The sequence below is a fragment of the Zalophus californianus genome, chromosome 6, assembly GCF_009762305.2.
Source record: "Zalophus californianus isolate mZalCal1 chromosome 6, mZalCal1.pri.v2, whole genome shotgun sequence".
Taxonomy (NCBI): Eukaryota; Metazoa; Chordata; class Mammalia; order Carnivora; family Otariidae; genus Zalophus; species Zalophus californianus.
The window spans coordinates 26,488,829-26,509,001 of record NC_045600.1 but is presented as its reverse complement, the minus strand read 5'-3'; the positions used below and the strand labels follow the sequence as shown (position 1 = coordinate 26,509,001).

General features: G+C 48.3%; 1 pseudogene; it reads right to left on the bottom strand.

Moving 5' to 3' along the window:
* Positions 1-6,107: 6,107 nt before the first annotated feature.
* Positions 6,108-6,536, bottom strand: LOC113910173 (annotated as a pseudogene).
* Between the last annotated feature and the right edge of the window lie 13,637 nt (positions 6,537-20,173).

Below are 20,173 nucleotides of genomic sequence, written 5' to 3'. Positions count from 1 at the left end.
TGGGGAGTCTGCTTCTCCCTCTGCTCCTCACCCGGCGCATGCTCTCTCACTTGCATGTGCTCTCTCTCTCAAATAAATAATAAATTAAATTAAATTAAATTAAATTAAATTAAATTAAATTAAATTAAATTGAAAAGCTTATGCTCAAGATGGGGAGAGGTATACACAAATGACTGGTTTGCTGCAGGCTGCTGAGAATGCCCCAAATGAGGGGGTTATGAATGCACCAGCATTTATTACACTGACTGAGCCTCTAGTGAGCTCCAGGCACTGTGCTAAGTGCCTGGGTGTAATGATAACCGGGACACATACAGGCCCTTCTTTCATGCAGCATATGGTCTAGCCTATAGATATAGGGACAGTAGCTTAAGAAAAGGACAAACACAGGGTGCTGGGAGAGTGTGTTATAGAGAACACTCACTTGGTCTGGGGTTCAGGAAGGAGAGGGAGGTGAAGGGCAGGCAGGGACAGCCACGCAGGCAGAGGGAACAGCTTGCACAATGGCTCAGTGGTGCAAAAGAGCACAGCCACATCCCAGGAAGCACAGAAAACTAGCATTCTAGGGAAGACAGAGCAAGGAGGAGAGTGGAAAGAGATATGGTGAGACCAGGGAACAGGGGCCAGACCCCACAAGGACATGAAGGTCCTGTTAAACGGTGGACTGTTTATCCTCCACCACCAAAGGAGGATGTAGGAAGGTTTCTCGAAGTGGACGCCCAGTGAACTAGGTTTGAAGTCAGGGAGCACTGCGACAGGGTGGCAAGGGTAGCCCCCAGTGGCATTCCTGGTGAAGGTAACAGAGTGAACTCTGATCCGGAGGGAAAGAGTTCAAGGTATTGAGGAAATAGTGGGTGGCCTGGCATGGGAGGGGCACATGGTATGTGCAGAGGTGTAGCGGGCAATGAGCCTAGATAGGAAGATCAGAGACAAGCTCCAGACAGCATGCTAAGGAGTTTGGACTTTATTCCTCAGACAGTGGGGAGCCACTGAAGACTTTTTGACCATTGGACAGATGCGATCAGAGCTGCCCTTAGCAAGGATGGATTTAATGGGAAAAGCAGGCAGGAGATTATTATCTATGGGAGAGGCAAGGTGGGTCTGATTTGAACACTCAGCCATGTATTGAGCACATACTAGGTGCCAGGCATTGTATTGAAAGCAGAGAATGCAAAGAGGACAAAGAGACTGCCTCTGTCCTGCCCTTCAGCGCTCATAAATGGCTAAAATGACAATGAGAATCCAGTGTGATGTGACAGTGACATGACCAGGATGTTATGGAAACCCTTAAGAAAGGGGCCGCCGGACCTGCCCGAAGTGGGCGCAGGGGTCAGGAAAGGCGCTCAAAGTGATACGAAGCCTCCTTGAGCCTTTCTTGAGGGATGACTTACAGAAAAGAGTGGAGAGCAGCATTTCATTTCAGGTGGTGCCGGCACAGGTAGAAAAGCTTGCAAGTTTTATGTTTTTTTAAAGATTTTATTTATTTATTTATTTATTTATTTATTTATTTATTTATTTATTTATTTTTAAGATTTTATTTATTTATTTGACACAGAGAGAGAGAGCACAAGCAGGGGGAGCAGCAGGCAGAGGGAGAGGGAGAAGCAGGCTCCCCCCTGAGCAGGGAGCCTGATGCGGGGCTCCATCCCAGAACCCCGGGATCATGACCTGAGCAGAAGGCAGCCAGCCACCTAACCGACTGAGCCACCCAGGTGCTTGAAAAGCTTGGAAGTTTGAGAGCGGAAGGACCGCAGGCTTGGTCTGAGGATGGGGGAGGCAGTGCTGTGTCCAGAGGGAAGGCCAGGGAGATAAGTGGGCGCCACAAGGAGGGTTTTGTGTATCAAACTAGTTTGCTTCTCATCATTAAGGTAATGGAATAGGGACGCCTGGGTGGCTCAGTCAGTTAAGCGTCTGCCTTCGGCTCAGGTCATGATCCCAGGGTCCTGGGATCGAGTCCTGCGTCGGGCTCTCCGCTCAGCGGGGAGCCTGCTTCTCCTTCTCCCTCTGCCTGCCGCTCTGCCTACTTGTGCGCTCACTCTCTCTCTAGAGATTTATTTATCTTTAGATAAATAAAATCTTAAAAAAAAAAAAAAGGTAATGGAATAAATTATCCCAACCTCTTCCCTTCGTTCTCTCAGCCCTGGGGGTGGGCAGTGCTCCCTACCAATGGTTGCCACCTCCTTGGTACTTTAGCTCTTTCCTGTCTTTTCAGTGTCTTAGCTGATAACTTTAGACTTTGTAAACGATTGATCTGAAAGACTAATCTGAAATCTTAACCGAGCTCTGTTAGGATTGCCCGTGTGATTTCAGTTCCCTGGCTGGACCCTGACTGACCTAGAGGGCTTGAGGGATGTGAGGAGGAGATCTGCATTTTGGAAAGATCTCTCTAGGAACAATTATATTTTTATTTTTATTAATCTGTTTTTAAGTAATCTGTACATCCAACATGAGGCTCGAACTCACGACCCCATGATTAAGAGTCACACGCTCTACCGAGCACACCAGCCCAGTACAGGCTGGAACAATTAAAGAGAATGCAGCTGGGAGGCAAAGAGCCTGTTCAGGCAGTAGTCTCAGTACTGGGGTGGGGGGTAGGGGGGAGCCCCAAGGACAACAGCCTGGGTGCGGGCCACAGAACGGACATAGAAAGGAGAGGACCCACTCAAGGGAGACTAGGGGAATAGAATTGACAGGAGTTGGGGACCATAATGGGAGGTTTGCTTAGGCTTCTGGATTTTCATGGAGTGCCATTTACTGGGGCACAAGATATAGAAGAATTAGGTGGGTGTGGAGGGGATTGAGCCTGAGGGGCTGTGGAACCACAGGTGGAAATGTTCCAAGGGCAGCTGTATATACAGATCTGTGGTCAGAAAGGGAGTGTGAATGGGGCAGATGGATTAGGAAATCAAGCGGGAATCGTGGTGTTGGGTGAGATCACCCAGCGAGCATGTGGAGGAGGATGAGAAGAGGGCTGAGGGTGGAGCCCTCGGAGTTGCAACCCTGAGATGTGCCGAGGAAGAGGAACCGCAGAGAATCCTGAAGAGAAGCCTGGGAATCACAGAAATGGTGGAGGGAGGACCAGGCAGGGCTTTTATAAGGAGGATGGAGCCTGGGCACCTTGGACTTGTCAAGGGGGTGTGTGTTCCAGGCACGGGTATACATATACATTTTTTAAAGTAATTCCTTCCCAGCGCGCCTGGGTGGCTCAGTCGGTTAAGCGTCTGCCTTCGGCTCAGGTCATGATCCCAGGGTCCTGGGATCGAGTCCCACATCGGGCTCCCTGCTCGGCGGGGAGTCTGCTTGACTCTCTCCCTCTGCTCCTCCCCCAGCTCGTTCTCTCTCTCTCAAATAAATAAATAAAAATCTTTGAAGTTATTCCCTCCCACAAGTTCAGAATATTAAGCAGAAACCTTTTCGCATCAATCCTCGCGCCACCCTGCGATCTGGCCCAAGCCGTCATCACTGTCCCAGTGCATGAGGAGAAGCCACCTGGCAGGAAGGAGACAGGTGGAGCAGAGAGCAGCCGGGCATTGCAGTCAATAACCAGTGATAAGGCCAGATGTGCAGCAATATCAAATAATCCAGAACCGGTTTCATCCGGGTAGCAGGTAGTGGTCAACTGTCTTCAGCCAGGAGACACGGAAGGGGTGGAGGTGTCCCAGACACCTGGGAGGGGAAGTGGGAGGGAGCACGCGTTTATGCAGTGGGCCAGGCCCTGTGCTAAGCTCTTTGCATGTTATCGCAATGAACCTCCCCAAGGTCCTGTCCCTTTCAAAGATAAGGAAGCTGTGGCTCAGAGAGGTTGAATAATGGGCCCAAGGTCACATAATAATGGGATGACCCAAGATTTAACCCAGAAGGCCAAAGCCTGTGCTGTCTCAAATGAGTCCTTGGTCTCCAACTAAATCTATTTCCCTGGTGACCTAAGAGCCAGGTTCTTTAACTTTTGGGCCTGGTACAAATCTTCCCGTAGAAGCTTGAGTCGAGTGATGGCTCAGACCCAATCAGCGGCCTGAGGTAAGGTATTCTCCATGAGTGGTTTTCTGCCGGTACTTGCTTCCAAACCAGACTTCCTGTTTCATCATTCACACCTATTGTCTCACTCACTGGGGTTCTTGCCCAATGCCTTCCTGGCCACTCCCGCTGTGGGGGTGAGGTGACTGGGGAACAGGCTCTAATGAGGTGTCCGTCAGACCTGCTCACCTTCCAGACAGACCCTAAGACCCAAACGAGCAACCGACAGCTCTGGGGGCAGGCCAATTACCATCCAATGTCTGAGACCCTAGAAGACCCCCTTTGAGCCTGGTTATGGGCCAAATGATCATACTAGCTAACGGGCATTGGGTGGCTTTCTGTATGCCAGGCTTTAGGCTCTGTGCCTTACGTGCACTTTTTCCTGTCACCCTTCAAACAATCCCATGAGGTAAGTGATTATTGTGCCCATTTTGCATGCAAGGGAACCACTCAGAGAAAGGCGTCTATGCCCAGTAAGCATCAAGAATGTCTAAAACAAAGGCACAGGGTTTGCCTGCCTTGCCCCACTCATTTCCCCTTCTGTCCCTGCCCCCAGGGTCCTTGGCTTGGATTCCCTGATCCATGAGCAGTCCCTCCTTCTTCCTCCTAAGGCCAAAGGAAATTCTGGCCAGGGTTGCAAAATGGTGGTAACAGAAATGTGTGCCTTGGGTGTACCCAGAGTCCCAGCCGGGAGCTTTTTACTCCATAATTCTTTTTACACAAAGAGAACCATAAAGCTCTGTCCCCTGTTACAGGTACTTTGTATTATTGGTGGCGCCGATAAAGAAGGCGTGCGTGTGAGGCATGTCTGTGTATGTGCTTATGTGTGTACATAAGGCAGGCTAGGAATCAGGCAAATCAACCTCATAGACCTGTCCCCTGTTTCTATGGTCATATGTGGGCTTCAGTGACAGTATTTTCTAAACCAACAGTCAGGACCCATGGAGAGGCCAGTGTAAGCGTCTTTGCAACAATGAAACCCCTACCATCCACATGAGATACAGAGGCTGTTGGCTAAGGGCTAAGCAGAGATGCTTTGGTGTTCTTTGGGGAAGGTCCTAGAGGCCCCTGGGCGAGACGAGATTTGGCTAAGAGTTGAGACCTGAGAATTTAAGTACAATCTTGCCAGGGGCCCACAGCCTGCTAAGGATTAGCATCATTACATGCAATTTCAAAGATGCCGTTATGGAGGATCTGATGATCCCAGCACATCCAGGGAAACATGATAGCCTAAAGCTAGAGGGGACCTCTGAAACAACAGATTGTTTTAGGGGTCATTATGAGATGCATTACGTTCACACAGACTGTCATGGAGAATTGAGCCAGGCCTGCTCACACATGAGGTCCAAAAGATTGCCCCTGCTTAAAATAGTCAGTGAATGGAGATGAAAGCGATTGGTTTTGCACGATGGGGATTGAACAAACATGTGTAGCTTCACTACCACTCCTCCTTACTGGCTTCCAGATCCTGGTGGGTGCCAGGCCCAAAGAGGACTGAGACTGGGCTTGCAGTGATAACGGGGATGGCACAAGTGCGGGCAAAATCATGCTACAGGGGGAGGGGGAGGGTTTTTTTTTTTAAGATTTTATTTATTTATTTGATAGAGAGAGCAAGAGCATAAGCAGGGGGAGCAGCAGAGGGAGAGGGAGAAGCAGGCTCCCCGCAGAGCCGGGAGCCCAATGCAGGATTTGATCCCAGGACCCTGGGATCATGACCTGAGCCGAAGGCAGCCGCTTAACCGACTGAGCCACCCAGGCACGGCGGGAGCTAGGGTTACAACAGTGGCGAGAGTGGAGTCCAGAGGATGATTCATTCATTCTCAGGAGGGGGCTGGTACTTGTTTTCTCCTAATTTGTCACCTAGCAAATTACCACAAACTTAGTGGCTTAAACAACAAACATTTATTACCTCATAGTTTCTGTGCGTCAGGAGTCCAGGCACTGCTTAGCTAGGTCCTCTGCTCGGGGTCTCATCAGGCTGTAATCAAGGTGTTTCTTGGGCTGCATGCCTTTCTGGAGCTTGGGTCCTCTTCCAAGCTCATGCGGTTATTGGCAGAATTTAGTTCCTTGTGCCTGTATGAATAAGTCCCCCCGCCTTTTTTTTTTTTTTTTTTTTGCAGTTTTATACCTTTATTTGACAATCAGTGATTAGTTCTCATCCATATTAACTGTCTGTAGATTTTTGAAAGTGGTGACAGGTACACAGGTAACCAGTGTGTAGAGCTTGTCTGGTGAATCTTCATCCTCATTACGTTTTCTGGACAACCGCACACGGATATGGTATGGAACATTCCTTATTCCTTTGGCCCAGACAGCTTTGTTGAGCCTGGTGTCAATGCGCACATCTGGAGTTCCCATCTCCTTCATGGCAAATTTCCAGATCTCTTTGAGTGCCCGAGGGCACGTTTCTTGAAACCCACTCCATGGATGTGCTTGTGAATGTTGATGGTGTATTCTCTGGTCACTACCTCGTTGATGGCAGAACGGCCCTTCTTCTTCTCACCACCCTTCTTCGCAGGAGCCATTCTGCCGGGCCCTGGTTGGAAAGGCGATTAAAGTCCCTCTTGGGTGCCTGGGTGGCTCAGTTGTTAGACGTCTGCCTTCGGCTCAGGTCATGATCCCAGGGTCCTGGGATTGAGTCCCACATTGGGCTCCCCCTGCTCGGCGGGAAGCCTGCTTCTCCCTCTCACACTCTCCTTGCTTGTGTTCCCTCTCTCACTGTCAAATAAATAAATAAAATCTTAAAAAGAAAAAAAGTCCCTCTTTCCTTCTAGCTGTCAGTGGGGATCATCCTCAGCAACCAGAGGCCACCCTCAAGTCCTTCTCACATGGCCCCTTCCATTGGCCCTCTCACAACATGGCAGCTTACTTCTTCAAGGCCAGCTGGAGAATCTCTGATTTCAGGGAGGGTCCCAACCCCTCTTTTGAAGGGCTTGCCTAATTCGGCCAGACACACTGAGGATAATCTCCCTTTTGATTAACTCAACATCAACTGATTAGGGACCTTAATTACATCAGCAAAATCCCTTTTGCCAAAATCAAGGGGGTAATATCACATCATATCCACAGATCCTACCTACCCCACACTCAAGGGTATACAAGGCATATATGCCAGAGGGCAGGAATCTTGGGGGCTACCTTAGAATTCTGCCTACCAAGAGTAGGGGAGGGAGAAGGAAGAGGAAAATGCCAGGGTGGGCAAGCTTTACATTGAGTACCGAAGAATGGATTTAAGGACTATAGGCTCTAGCACTTCAGTGTTCCAAGGAAGGGAGGCTGTTGGGGAGGGAAGAGAGAAGAGTGGGAAGAACATTATGGAGACAGAAGACTATAAGTAAAGGTACAAGGGTATGAAGAGATCCATTCAGGGGCGCCTGGGTGGCTCAGTCGTTAAGTGTCTGCCTTCGGCTCAGGTCATGATCCCAGGGTCCTGGGGTCGAGCCCCGCATCGGAGTCTGCTTCTCCCTCTCCCACTCCCCCTGCTTGTGTTCCCTCTCTCACTGTCTCTCTATCCGTCAGATAAATAAGTAAAATCTTTAAAAAAAATTTTTTTAAGAAATCTCTTCAGTGGCAAAGGAATTGTCTAGTGGGGCCATAGGTAGCGGGGTGGGGTGGAGTGTGGAGAAAAAGTAGATATAACATTAAGGCATGAACACCTTGTTCTGTCAACGAGTTCTTGGCCTCAATTCCTGAAACCTGACAAGGTAGGCTAGAGACAAAAACTGTCAAAAAATAAGTCCCTTCCCTGAAGGTCTCTCCTCAGGGATCCCTGACCTCACCCATCTGTGCCTCATAGTCACGTTGGTCTCACAGGATGAATATCCACACTGAACCCTTGTGCCCAGGTTTCTAAGGGGGACAGGATTTTTGCTTTACTGAGTCAGCTTCTGGATGTTCCTTTGTGTGTGTGGAGAAGCCAAACAGTGGACGTATTGGAGAGGACGAGAGGAAGCCCGAGATGCTAGGCAATCCACACAAAAATGAAGAGCTAAGTGAGAAGAAGTTGGGAGAGGGAGAGAAATACCCATGAGGGCTGGGTGTCTGGAAGGGGTTCAGAGCAGCTATAAAGTTTAGAGAGGAGAAAAAAGGGGAGGTTCAGAAGTGTGGCTATGTTTACCGAACAGATCCCTTTTTTCTCTTCTTGATATTTAAATAAAAATGGGAATGAATTTTTAAACTCGTTTTTAATTAGTTTAGATTATTTCTCCTGTGTATGTGTGGTTCTGTTTTGGGAGATGATATGGGCCACATGGGAGCTCCAGGATATATTCAGTTTACCTTGAGAGGAAAAGACTCTGACAAATCACTGATACCTCAGTGTGAAGTAGTTGAACATGTTACCTCTCTCTGAAGTATTTACTTAAAAGAGAGATCAAAGGTCAGAAACACCCTCACCCCCCAGAAGTGAACATGTACTAGCAGAATTTCGGACGTACTATTACAGGATGAGGACTTCCTTCAAAAAATCACAACCCAGTTTCATTCTGTCTTCTTCTGTACTATTCATGTCATTTTTCTGGTCTCTGGTTCCTGGGGACAGCTGCATTTTCTCCCTTGGAATTTATATAGGGTCCTCAGGGATCAAGATAACAAACCTGTAACTATATATATATATTGGGGGGAGCAAGGGGAATCATCTGCCCTGCCCTCCCTCAAGCTGAAAAAGAAAACAAATCACCCAGCTGCCTTGGCTGGACAGCAGTTCTGCCCATCACACCTGTGAGCAGTGATCGTGGCTTCCACATAAGGTCAAGGCCCTGAGGCGGCCTACAGAACAATCAGCTAAATCACCCAGCCTTGTCCCTTCTCTTGACTTCTTGGCACCACCTTTTTACCTCCAGATTGTGTGTTTGGTGGAACTGAAATAAACACGGTAGGATTTTGGTTTTTTTGTTTGTTTTGCAGAATGGGGTTCAAAAGCGGGGCGGGGGGGGGGCAGGGAATATCCTTGACCTCAGCCGGCCTTGACCCCGTATAGGCCAGACAGCGGTGGTGTGGAAGGAAGTGAAGAGGGAACTGTGAAGTAAAAGAGGGTGTGGACACTGACTTCCTTGTGAAAGGCCTGGAACATCCTTCTCAAAGCCCCATCGAGCCAAGCTCCTCGCACCAGCTCCTTGCCATTCCCTTGAAATGTTCTCAGAGTAGGGCTCCACATGGTGTGCACGTACAGCCCGGGTACACACACACACACACACACACACACACACACACACACACACACACACACACACACACACACACATGCCCCTCTCTGGATGGTGACAGATGGGGCCTGAAGGATCTGGCAGTCTGCGTGGCTGATGGCAGGGAGTTGAGCCTGTTCTCCCCGTCTCCCTGGAGTCCCAGTGCAGACGCAGGTGCGCGTCAGTGCCTGCTCTAATTTTATCCCTGGTTGATGGAGGAGACTAACGGAGCAGCAGGGAGGCTGCTATTTCGGGTCTCTCCATGGCTCTGGGTTATATAAAGCCTATTGCTGTGACCTGCATTGCTTTGTGGCTGTGCCTCACTCTTGCTCCTTCTGTCACAATATGTCATCTGCTCAGACATTCACACACACCCCCCCGGGGCTCTTGGGGAATGAGGAGGGAGGTGTGTGCGGGCAGGCGCACGGGCGCGTGTGTGCGTGTGTGTGCATGTGTGTGCACGCGCACTCCTGCCAACTCACTGGGGGAGGAGGCCTGCATATAACTGGGAGGGGAGGATTGCACGCGAAGGTGGATTGTTTTGGAAGGAAATGGAAAGATCTTTCTGATGGAGGAACAAGACCGTGTGTGCTTTGGGCTTTAGGACAGAGCGTGTTTGTGAGATGATGTTATGGGTCTGCTGTTGGCACGGTGATAAGAATAACTTCTATTTCAGTATCTCTTTTCATTTTGAAGGAACCCAAGAGTTTCATAAATTATACACAAACAGCCCTGCCTCTGAATGGCAGGGATTTTTTGTCTGGAATTAGGAGCAGCAGCTAGATGCACAAATGTGAAAGCATGAATTTAGGGATGGGTTGATGACAGAAGGTGGTTATTTCCCACATCGTTGGGGACAAATTTTACCTTGGAAAAAATTTCCTTATAGATCCCCCAACCTTCTGGTGCTGGTGTTGTGGCCATTGTGTAAAGACAGGTGCTTGCAAAAGTTAGTCATGTATGATATCCAATTTGTCTTTGTATCTCCCAGTATTGAACCTTAATAATATTTTTAGGTATGCCAATTTTGAATAAGGAACGTATGACAAAATCCTAATATAATGTAGCTTCTTAGTCTATGAATTTGAAAGAGCCAGGTTTCCCAAAATATGAATTATTCACACAGAACAAGCCTAACAGAGCTCGATGACCTTATCACGCAGGTGTTAGTCCTGTCCCCCAAAACAAGCCAGGGAAAGGAGATGTTCTGTACTTGGGGAGCGACGTGTTTCCCATATATAATCTCCAGGGTGTATTCTGGCTGACATGATGGAGCTCATCAGGCACTATCCAGGGGAGTGAAGATTTGGCGTGCATGCAGCTCGGCTCTTGGAGCCCGACAGAATGTGAGACCTCGCGCTGGCACTGATGTTTCTCATTCGAGTTTTCCCCGTCACCAGCCGCTACCATAGCAGGTGGGGCTCCCGTTACTAGTAACTTGACCGTGGCACCGTTTCTGCGCTGCTCTTTGAAAGGTGTTGAAGACCCTTCTCTCCCACTGGCCAAAGCACTTCTAAGGGACTTTGGAGAGAAACAGCTCAGGAGCATTCCATGTAAAAAACCAGAAGGATCTGGGAAGCCTGCTGCATGGGACCTGCACCTTCGAGCTCTCCAGCGAAGGGAGTGGCTAAGGAAGCAGGAAAGGGAACCGGACCAGAATCAGAGATGAGGCTGGTAGGGGCCTGATGGGGAAATGAAGCTAGGAATGGGGAAGGTGTAAATGAATCACTGGGTGTCTTGTTTGTTAATGATTGACTTAAGCAGAATCTCACCACTCTTGCCCCACCCCCCGCCCCTGGCTGAAGGCAGGAGCTCACTACTCCAGCTCCTTGGTGGTCACCTCACTGCTCCCCAACCTCCCCTACCTGCCCCCCAACCTCCTACTGTCAAAGTGACCTTCCTAAAACCTGCATATGGTCACCCCACTGCGCAAACCTCTTGGCATCCTCCTCATTCCTCTCTCCAGAGAAAACCCATATGCTTTCACAGGCAGACAAGGCTCTCCGTGATCTGGGGCCTGCTTATCTCTCTGGCTTGGGTCACATAGCAACCCTTTCAACCCTCCCTGGAAGTGGGTCTCCTCTCACCTCCTTCATTCCACCCCCTGACCCCTTAAACCTTATTGAACAGCTTAAAAATCCCCTAAATGCGTGAAACTCGCTTGTCTTCTGTGTGTTAGCACAGACTGTTCCATCTACCTGGGATGCCCTTCCAGTCATTTTTTCCCCCCTGAGCTCCCTTCAGGCCCCATCTCAAGCATCACCTTCTCCAGGAAGTTGTGTTAACCCCTCCATGCCCGGATCGGGCATCAGGCTCTCCTCCACCGCGGTGTTGAAATGCTCCGCAGTCCGTTCTGCCCAGACCATGGGCTTCTAGAAGACCAGGACTGTACAGCTCCTGATCAGGCCCACTACTCAGCCTGCAACAAAAGTCTGTTGAAGGAATGACTGAATTTGAGCAGAAGCTGCATTTCAGAGCTACAAGTTCTTCAAATGTCATGAGGTGGAGAGATAGGGAGAGGGTTGCTAGGAAATGTCAGTGAAGTTGAGGAGGAAAGGGCGGGTGCTGGGAAATCTGACCATGAACATTGCCAGTGGGCCTGCAGTCGTCTGTCTCCAAAGCCGAAGACAGAGGGCAGGTCCTGCCTCAGTTCCGTGTCACCCAGGTAGGGCTGCCGTTCAATTAGAGAGATTAGGGTGGCACCTGTCTCTCAGGGCTCAGTACCTTTCCTGCTGGCTGTCTGCACACGCTGCCTTTTCTGCACCCCGTTCCGCCGGGTGCCTATGGTGGGGGAGGGGGAGGACTTGCCTTGGGACCTCAGTGCCCCTCCAGGAGCGCCTCAGGCCACTCTCCCTGCCCTCCGCATGGTCACACCAAGAACTGCCAAGGTAGCTGTGATTCTAGCATGACCCTCAGGATCTCACAGCTCCCACCCAGTGGGGGGCTGCTCCTCTGTTAGGCCACCCTCCGGAGAGGCCCTCCTCAGGCACAGGCGGGAAGACGGTGGGCTGAGCGCCTCGCACGTACCTGGCGGAATGAGGTTAAGCCAGTTTCGGTCAGGGACTTGAGCTCGGCCGTTCTGGTGATAGCTGGCCCTTGGTATTTTTGAAGAAACAGAGACAGCAGTAGAGGAGGCCCCATACTGTAAATCAGACTTCAAATGTAGTGTGAGAGGCTCTTTCATGAAATCCCTGAAAGAGATTTCATATAGGAAATACTGTTTTATTTTTTTTTTCTTTCCTTTAAAGATTTTATTTATTCATTTGATAGAGTACAAGCAGGGGGACCAGCAGAGGGAGAGGGAGAAGCAGGCTCCCCGTTGAACAGGGGATCATGACCTGAGCCGTAGGCAGACACCTAACCGACTGAGCCACGCAGGCGCCCCAGGAAATACTGTTTTAAAAGATGGTTAATTACCACTTAATTCATCTGTTTTAACACTCACATTTTCATTTATTGGGCTTTTTTACAATAGAGTCTAGCTTTTCTATACTCTCAAGGCATCACTGCCCCAAATATTTTCATTTAACTCTGTGTTGGAACCTGCCTACGGATCTTCCGAGAAGACAGATGACATGTGTGTGTGTGTGCGCACTGGTTGTCCTAAGTCCTTTGTCCCTGTTCTCAAAATTGTCCCGTGATAGAATAACAATGCTATTAACCCAGGGACAAACTGGCTGTGGGGGAGGTGGCAACCATAACTGGCATTTTTGGGGAAACTTTTGGAATTTCAAACAGTGTCTTTTTTGGGCTCCTGAATCCTGACAGACACTCACCTGGCAGAGCGGGGCAGCAGAGAATCTGTGTGAATGGGAGCTGGGAGGGCAGAGAAGAAAGGCTGGCTGTTGGCCTGCCCACAATTTTAGAACAGCTGCAGATGTTAGAGGAGCTCCCTCTGAATGAGATGACGCTGGGCCACTGAGGAGAAAGGGGAAGCAGATTCCGCAGCTGAGGACGAGGAGGAGAGGGGACTCGGTTTACACAGTGGGTGCGTAGTCAAGAGATTATCTGTATTAGGCACTCTTACCATTGCCCAAAAGGCATGTGATTTCCCTGCCAAGAAACGGATAATGAATTGGAACACCTTCCAGGGAGCAGAACAAGTTAAAACAATATATTCTGTGCTCAGTATATAAGATATTTCAAAATCAGTAGTGCATTCAGGTTTATGGGGCATGATGAGGGAAAAATTGTAGAGGATCTCATATTTGTCATTTATTTTGGTTTCTTTTTTAAAAGTTACCTGACCACGGGGGTGCCTGGCTGGCTCAGTCAGTAGAGCCTGCAATTCTCGATCTCAGGGTTATAAGTTTGAGCCCCATGTTGGGTGTAGAGATTACTTAAAAATAAAATCTTTTTTTGGGGCGCCTGGGTGGCTCAGTTGGTTAAGCGACTGCCTTCGGCTCGGGTCATGATCCTGGAGTCCCGGGATCGAGTCCCACATCGGGCTCCCTGCTCAGCGGGGAGTCTGCTTCTCCCTCTGACCCTCCCTCCTCTCATGCTCTCTCTCTCTCTCTCATTCTCTCTGTCAAATAAATAAATAAAATCTTAAAAAAAAATAAAATCTTTTTTTAAAAAAAAAAGATTTTATTTACTTATTTGAAAGAGAGAGAGAGAGGGAGGGAGGGAGGGAAAGCACAAAGGGAGAGTGAGAAGGAGAAGCAGACTCCCTGCTGAGCAGAGAGCCCAACGCAGGGCTCCATCCCGGACCCCTAGATCATGACCTAAGCCGAAGGCAGACACTTAACTGACTGAGCCACCCAGGCGTTCCAAAAATAAAATCTAAAAAAAAAAAAAAAAAATCGTCACATGATAGGGCTCTCCAGAGTGAGGACACTAGCTAAGTTTACTGAGTGCTAACTGCATGCTTGTTGCTCTTCTAAATATTTTATATCCTTACAACTTTATGATGGGTATTATTATTTTTTTTAAGATTTATTTATTTATTTGAGAGAGAGAAAGAGAGAGGAGAGGGAGAAGGAGAGAAGCGGATTTCGCCGAGTGTGGAGCCCGATGCGGGCTCAATCCCTCGACCCCAAGACCACGACCTGAACCGACATCAAGAGTCTGACACAGAGACAGGGGTCTCTGTCTCACTGGTCTGACACCCAACCAACTGAGCCATCCAGGCGCTCCCATGATGGGTATTCTTAATATCCCCATTTTACAGATGGGGAAATGAAGCCACAGACAGATTACATAACATGCCCAAGACCGCACTGCTAGTAAAGAGTGAAGATTGATTTACTTGTTTTTATTTAAGTAATCTGTACACGCAATGTGGGGCTCGAATTCATGATCCCGAGACCAAGAGTCGCATGCTCCCCCGACTGAGCCAGCCAGGCGCCCCTGGAAGAGCTAAGATTTAGACCTGAGCAGTCTGGCTCTAGCTCCCAGATTGGTAACCACTATTCTATACCGCTGTGTTCCCTCTTCAAACTGTCTGTTGATGGCATGCAAGGTGTGTGTTTTACCTCAGCGCATAAGAATGAAAGAAACTATGTGGAAATCCTGTATGAATGTCAGCATGACATCATTATTAACAAAGCTTATGGATCCAGGTCAGTCGTGTTACTCAGGGCTTAGCAGCAACTCCACAGAAGACTCAGAGTGAGTCTTATGTCTAGATGCCCTGACCCAAAGTATTCAACAAGTGTTCTCTTTATTTACTCAATATATGATTATATAATATAAATTATTATAAATTATTCTGTGCCACGCATGCCAGGCACACTGCCGAGGCCCTAGAACTAAACTGGGACTAAGGCTTAGTCCTCGTCCTCAAGGAGCATGTTGTGCATGGACACCTCTCTGCCGATGGCCAACAGGTTAAAAGTACAGTATCCTAAAGGCTAATGATCACCTGTTGTTTACTTGCTACCCGCCTCAGCTGTGCAGGTAATTCCTGTTTGCTGGAGACCTTGGGGCCAACTCAACACCACCTCACCGGGCTGCCATACCTGAAAGTCACCCATGTCCAGAAGTATTTGCCCAGCAGTTCTGAGAGCTTGAAGTTCTTATCGGGGAAGTGACATGGAGTGATGGCAAAGATGGTAGTTAAGATAAACAATTGTGAAAAGAATCTGTAGCATGAACCGGGGGTGGTTTAAATATATAGACTGAATATGTAGAAAAGTTTAGGGCTAGTTTCTAGGGAGCAGCTCATGAAACCGGAAAGTCTGGGGGTAATCCTGTGTCAGGCAAGGTTTCATCTAGGAGCTCTAGGACCCAGCTATGGAAGGAGAGGTTTGGTTGCCAGAAGAAGCAAGAATGAGTGTTGGGTGGCCAAACAAGAAGTCCACCCCATCAATTAAAGGAAAATGTGTTGTTCAGAGGAAGATCTGATGGGGCCATATCTCCTCAACTGATTTGCTCCTCCAGAATTTCCTTGTAGCTATCCCTCCCATCCAGACTAACCCGAGAGTAGAGCGAAGAAATGACAAACTCTCCTTATGCTCAGGCTAGGCAGATTATGAACAATCGTCTATACTGGGAGTAGCCAGGACTAGTGACCTGGAAGCAGGAGACTTGTGCAGGGAGGAGTAAGGTGAGAATAAAGTCTCGCATACACTGGAGAGGAGAAACCTCCACCTGCCTCCCGGGGAGTGTCAGCTTCCTGACGGCCTTTGATACACAGGACAGAAGCCTGGCATTTCACATGCCCCCAGGGCAGGCAGGGCAGGGAAGGCAGATGACTGCCGTGGACTGCTGCACCGAACCAGAAACAAGCACCCACCTAAAGGGGGCAGCTGTCCCCCATTATTACCCTATTTCCCCCCAAGGGAGGTTGTAAATCCGGATTGGATGTGCATGCAATGAAACCTCTTCATGTTTCAACATTGGCAACGGAGCGCATTTTAAAATACATGATGTGGGCTGGCACAGAAAAACATGTCCAGGGGTCAGAATCTAGTCTGCGGACCCCTTAGGTTGTGACGTCTGATAGGAGCCACGTTGTTACAGAGCCAGTGAAAGTCCCGTCTCCATTGGTGCAATTTCAAATCTGTGTGCTAATGAATGCCCAAATCAACAAATACCCAGTGACAGCCCCCTGCCCCCAAGTTGAGCCCTTTGATCTACACTATCTAACTAAAATCTGAAAAACACCGTGTAGGCCCCGAAGGAGAGGGAACATCACAGTGAGAACTGTACTTTCATTTCCTGGCGGGGGTGTGGTTAAATTCACAACTTCGGTGTGACACTAACCGTTGGAGGGTTTTACATTCGATTTCCTGTTTCCTTATCTTAATAAAGAAAGGAAAAGCCGCCCCCCCCCCCCCCCCCGCCCCACTGCAGCCACTGTTCACTGAGTTCCATAGGAAGACACCATGGGGGTTCCGACTTGGCCACAAGCAAAAACAAAACCTAAACCCCGGAACCTGGTAAATAGCAATATGCAGAAGACTGTGGGTCTTAGGGTTGCTCAGGATTGTTTTGATCATCTCCTGCGGCAATTTTCCACCATTTACCCAGTAGACTAGTGACCAAAGTCCTTTATTTTTGAGTTGCTGGAACTATTTCCTGTGGAAGGTTTAGAAAATGATAATGGTGGTGATGATAGTCGCGGGAGCTGAGGGCTCTGAGGGGACATGCTTCACATGTCTCCGATCGCATCTAAGCACTCCAAGAATTAGCCCCATTTTACAGATAAGGAAACTGAGATTTGGAGGAGTTAAGATAATATGCCCAAGTCACTCCAAAGGTTTTTGTTTTATTCCCAAATATTTATTGGTCACCTATTTATTGGGCCAGGCACTACAAAAAGATTGATAGATAAGTAGCTGAGGACAAAATGACTCTAACTTGCTGAAAATGATCTCTGGGTAGAGGCTCCATGTGGAATATCTACCTTGAATTTTCTTTCATTTGTTCAGATACTTAGCCTCTACTGTGTCCACAGGTCTTAGGCTGAGTGCTGGGGGGGAATGACGTGATCCTGACTTTTGGAGGCTTGTAATTTAGTTGGGGAGATGGAGCCTACGTAATACAACACTTGAATGATAACGCAAGATAATGCATGTTTCAGGGCCAACGTAAATGATCCAGATAAAAAGTTCAGAGGGCACAGAGACAGCTTTGGGCTGGAATGGGTGGGATGGCAGAACGGAGGAGAAGGTCTTTGAGGGATGAAAAATTAGACATGCCATCCTCAGTGGCTGTGCAGGAGAAAAGGCCAAAGCACAGCATAAGCACAGAGGTAGATGGGGGAAAGAGCATGGTGATGCTGCATAATTTGGTGTGTAAGGATGCAATTTGGGCAATCACACGGTATGGTCTCATGTGTGAATCCAGGCTCGACACCTTTCTACTTGTATGATGCTGGGTCGATTATTTAACTTGTATTAAGCCTCAGTTTCCTAACCTGTGAAGGGGGCAACATGAAAGAAATGAGGTAGATAAAGCAGTGTCCGGCATATGGTGAGTCCCTACCTTTTTGGTCTCTTATGGTCTCTTTGTGGGGGTTCCTTACTTCTGTTCCATCCGAATAGTGGAGAGAGACGTGTGGCCAACCCGAAACCATAACGTAAGAGCCCTGAGGAGGACTGGAAACTCTACAGCCATGAACTAAAAGCAGCAGGTATCAGCCCCAGAATCGGATAACACAACCAAACCACAAATGTGCTGCTCAGGTCTTTAAAGTTCTACGCCAGGGCAAGACCCACTGTAACTTTGTGTGATGGAGTCAAACCACACTTTTTTTTTTTGTATTTTCTCATCAGACCTCACAGGAAATACACTCCTTTGTTCAGATTTGAGATAAGGTACCCCTTCACCTTGACTCTGCTTCGTGGCACTTACTCACCCACTGGGTCGCTCACTTTCTATCCTCGGCCCGTATCATCATCAGCTTATATTTAGTAGGGAACATGGGTTTGTATTTGCCCTTATGGTAGAAGTCAAACAGAAGTTAAATCTATTAAGCTGTGGTTTATAGTCAGACTGAGATGATAATCTAAGAAAAGGAGGTGAGAGTCTCCAGGGGGACACAGCTGGGTGTGTGTGTGTGTGTGTGTGTGTGTGTGTGTGTGTGTGTGTTTTAAAGGGTTATTTATTTTGCCATTAGTAATCCCCTACATTGCTGTTGCTCATTAATTATTTTAGGTTTCCTGACTTTCGACCTAACCTCTGGGCCCGACAGAGAGGATCTATACCGAGGTGTTGACAGTGATTTCTCAGCAGCTGTTACAAATTAATAGCTTTGGCTGCCTTCCCAAGTTGACCCATTAAAATTCTCAAAGAAATTGGCTTTAAGGAATTTCCCAAAGATCCCTGACCTAATCTAATGGGATTTCTTCCCCATTTTAAGAGCACCCATTCCTGGATCTCTTCAGAAAGGACTCCCTAAGGATTGACAGCAAGAGGACATGGGAGGAAGAATATAAATAGTAACCCAGTAAGTGATAGCTTAGAGCCAATTTTCAACAAATTTATCCCATATCCAGAGAAAAAAGGATGCAAAGAAGTAACAAACTACTGCAACAATAACAATGCCTACCATGTATTGAGCATTTGCCGTACACATACATTATCTCGTTGGCCTCTTAACAACATTATAAGGAAGGGACTATTGTCATCCCCATTTTACAGATAAGAAACCAAGGTACAGAAAGCTTAAATAATTTGAAAGATAAATGCTCTGCAAATAATAATTTATAGGATTAGAACCCAGGGAGTCTGGCTCCAGGGCCAGTGTTACTTAATAATACCAACATCTACGTGTGTGTGTGTGTGTGTGTGTGTGTGTGTGTGTGTGTGTGTGTGTGCGCGCGTTATTGGAGGAGGTGGAGGGAAAGGAGATGCCATAAAAGGGCCAGGAATAGAAAGGTGCCTTGAGGGCTTTGGCTTTGGCCCTGTATGATGCCATCCTAGTAACAGAATAGAACCCAAACCCGGATGGACAAGTCTCACTCTCAGACACAGCACAGAACCCAAGCTCTGTCTGTACAGATATCCAGAAGACAGGCATAGTTTTGTACTTAGTCTCTGCCTCCATCCTGTTCTGTTCTTGTGGGGTCAGTAAGGTTCCAGCCCAGTTTTAGACTTGTATATGGGATCTAGTTAGCCTAAGGGAATTACTAGAGTTGTCTCTGGCCCATGTTGCTCTAGAGTGGCCAGTGAGAAACTGGGGGCCCAAATCAGATGACACTTCTGGAGGCATAGACCCAAGGATTCCCAGTAAACTGGACTTTGGGGCCTTGAACTCTCCAGTCTGATATGGGACTGTCTCAAGGCTTCTCCCTGTTCCCATGTCTCCACTGATTCAGAGGAAGGGCGTCCACTTTGCTTTAGATAGTTAAGAGCACAGGCTTGGAAGTCAGCCAGTCCTGAGTTTGATAGTCACTTATTGCCTAGGCAGACTTGGAGAAGTTCTGTGCCTCCATTTTTCATCTGACAAACGGAGATGATTGAACGTACTTCACAGGGTTGTTTTAAGGACTGAATAAATGAATCCATATCAGCCCTGTAAAGCACGCTAAGAGCTCAATAAATGTGGGCACTGGTAATTGTCTACACCTTGCTTCCATTTAAGAAATAATTGTAAGTGTCTCAAGGCCACTGTGTACATTATCACATCCGGTAGGGAGTGGCAGCCTTGGTGAACAAAGCCCGTGGCCTTGCCAGGCCCTGAAGCCATGTGCTCGGGCCTCTCCAGTAGAGGAAATGGTTTCATCACCTGGCTGTCTAGGTCAGGGCCACTTTCTTCAGGGAAGGGCTCTGTAGCCTTGCCTGCTGGACATGCTTGGTTACGCCTGGCACCCTCGCCCGGCTCTGCCATCACCACCGCCCACCCCCCACACCCCCCCCACACACACAGTGTGCGAAGGAGCACAGAGAGGCCCACGCCTGCTTGCCTAGCAGAGTGCTCTTTCCTGACAGGCCTGCGTGTGGTTGTGCAAGGCTTCCTTCTTGCTCCTGGGGTGGGTGGGGATCCCATTGAAGGTAGTGCACTTCTGAAGGCCCTTTTAGGAACTAGCCGG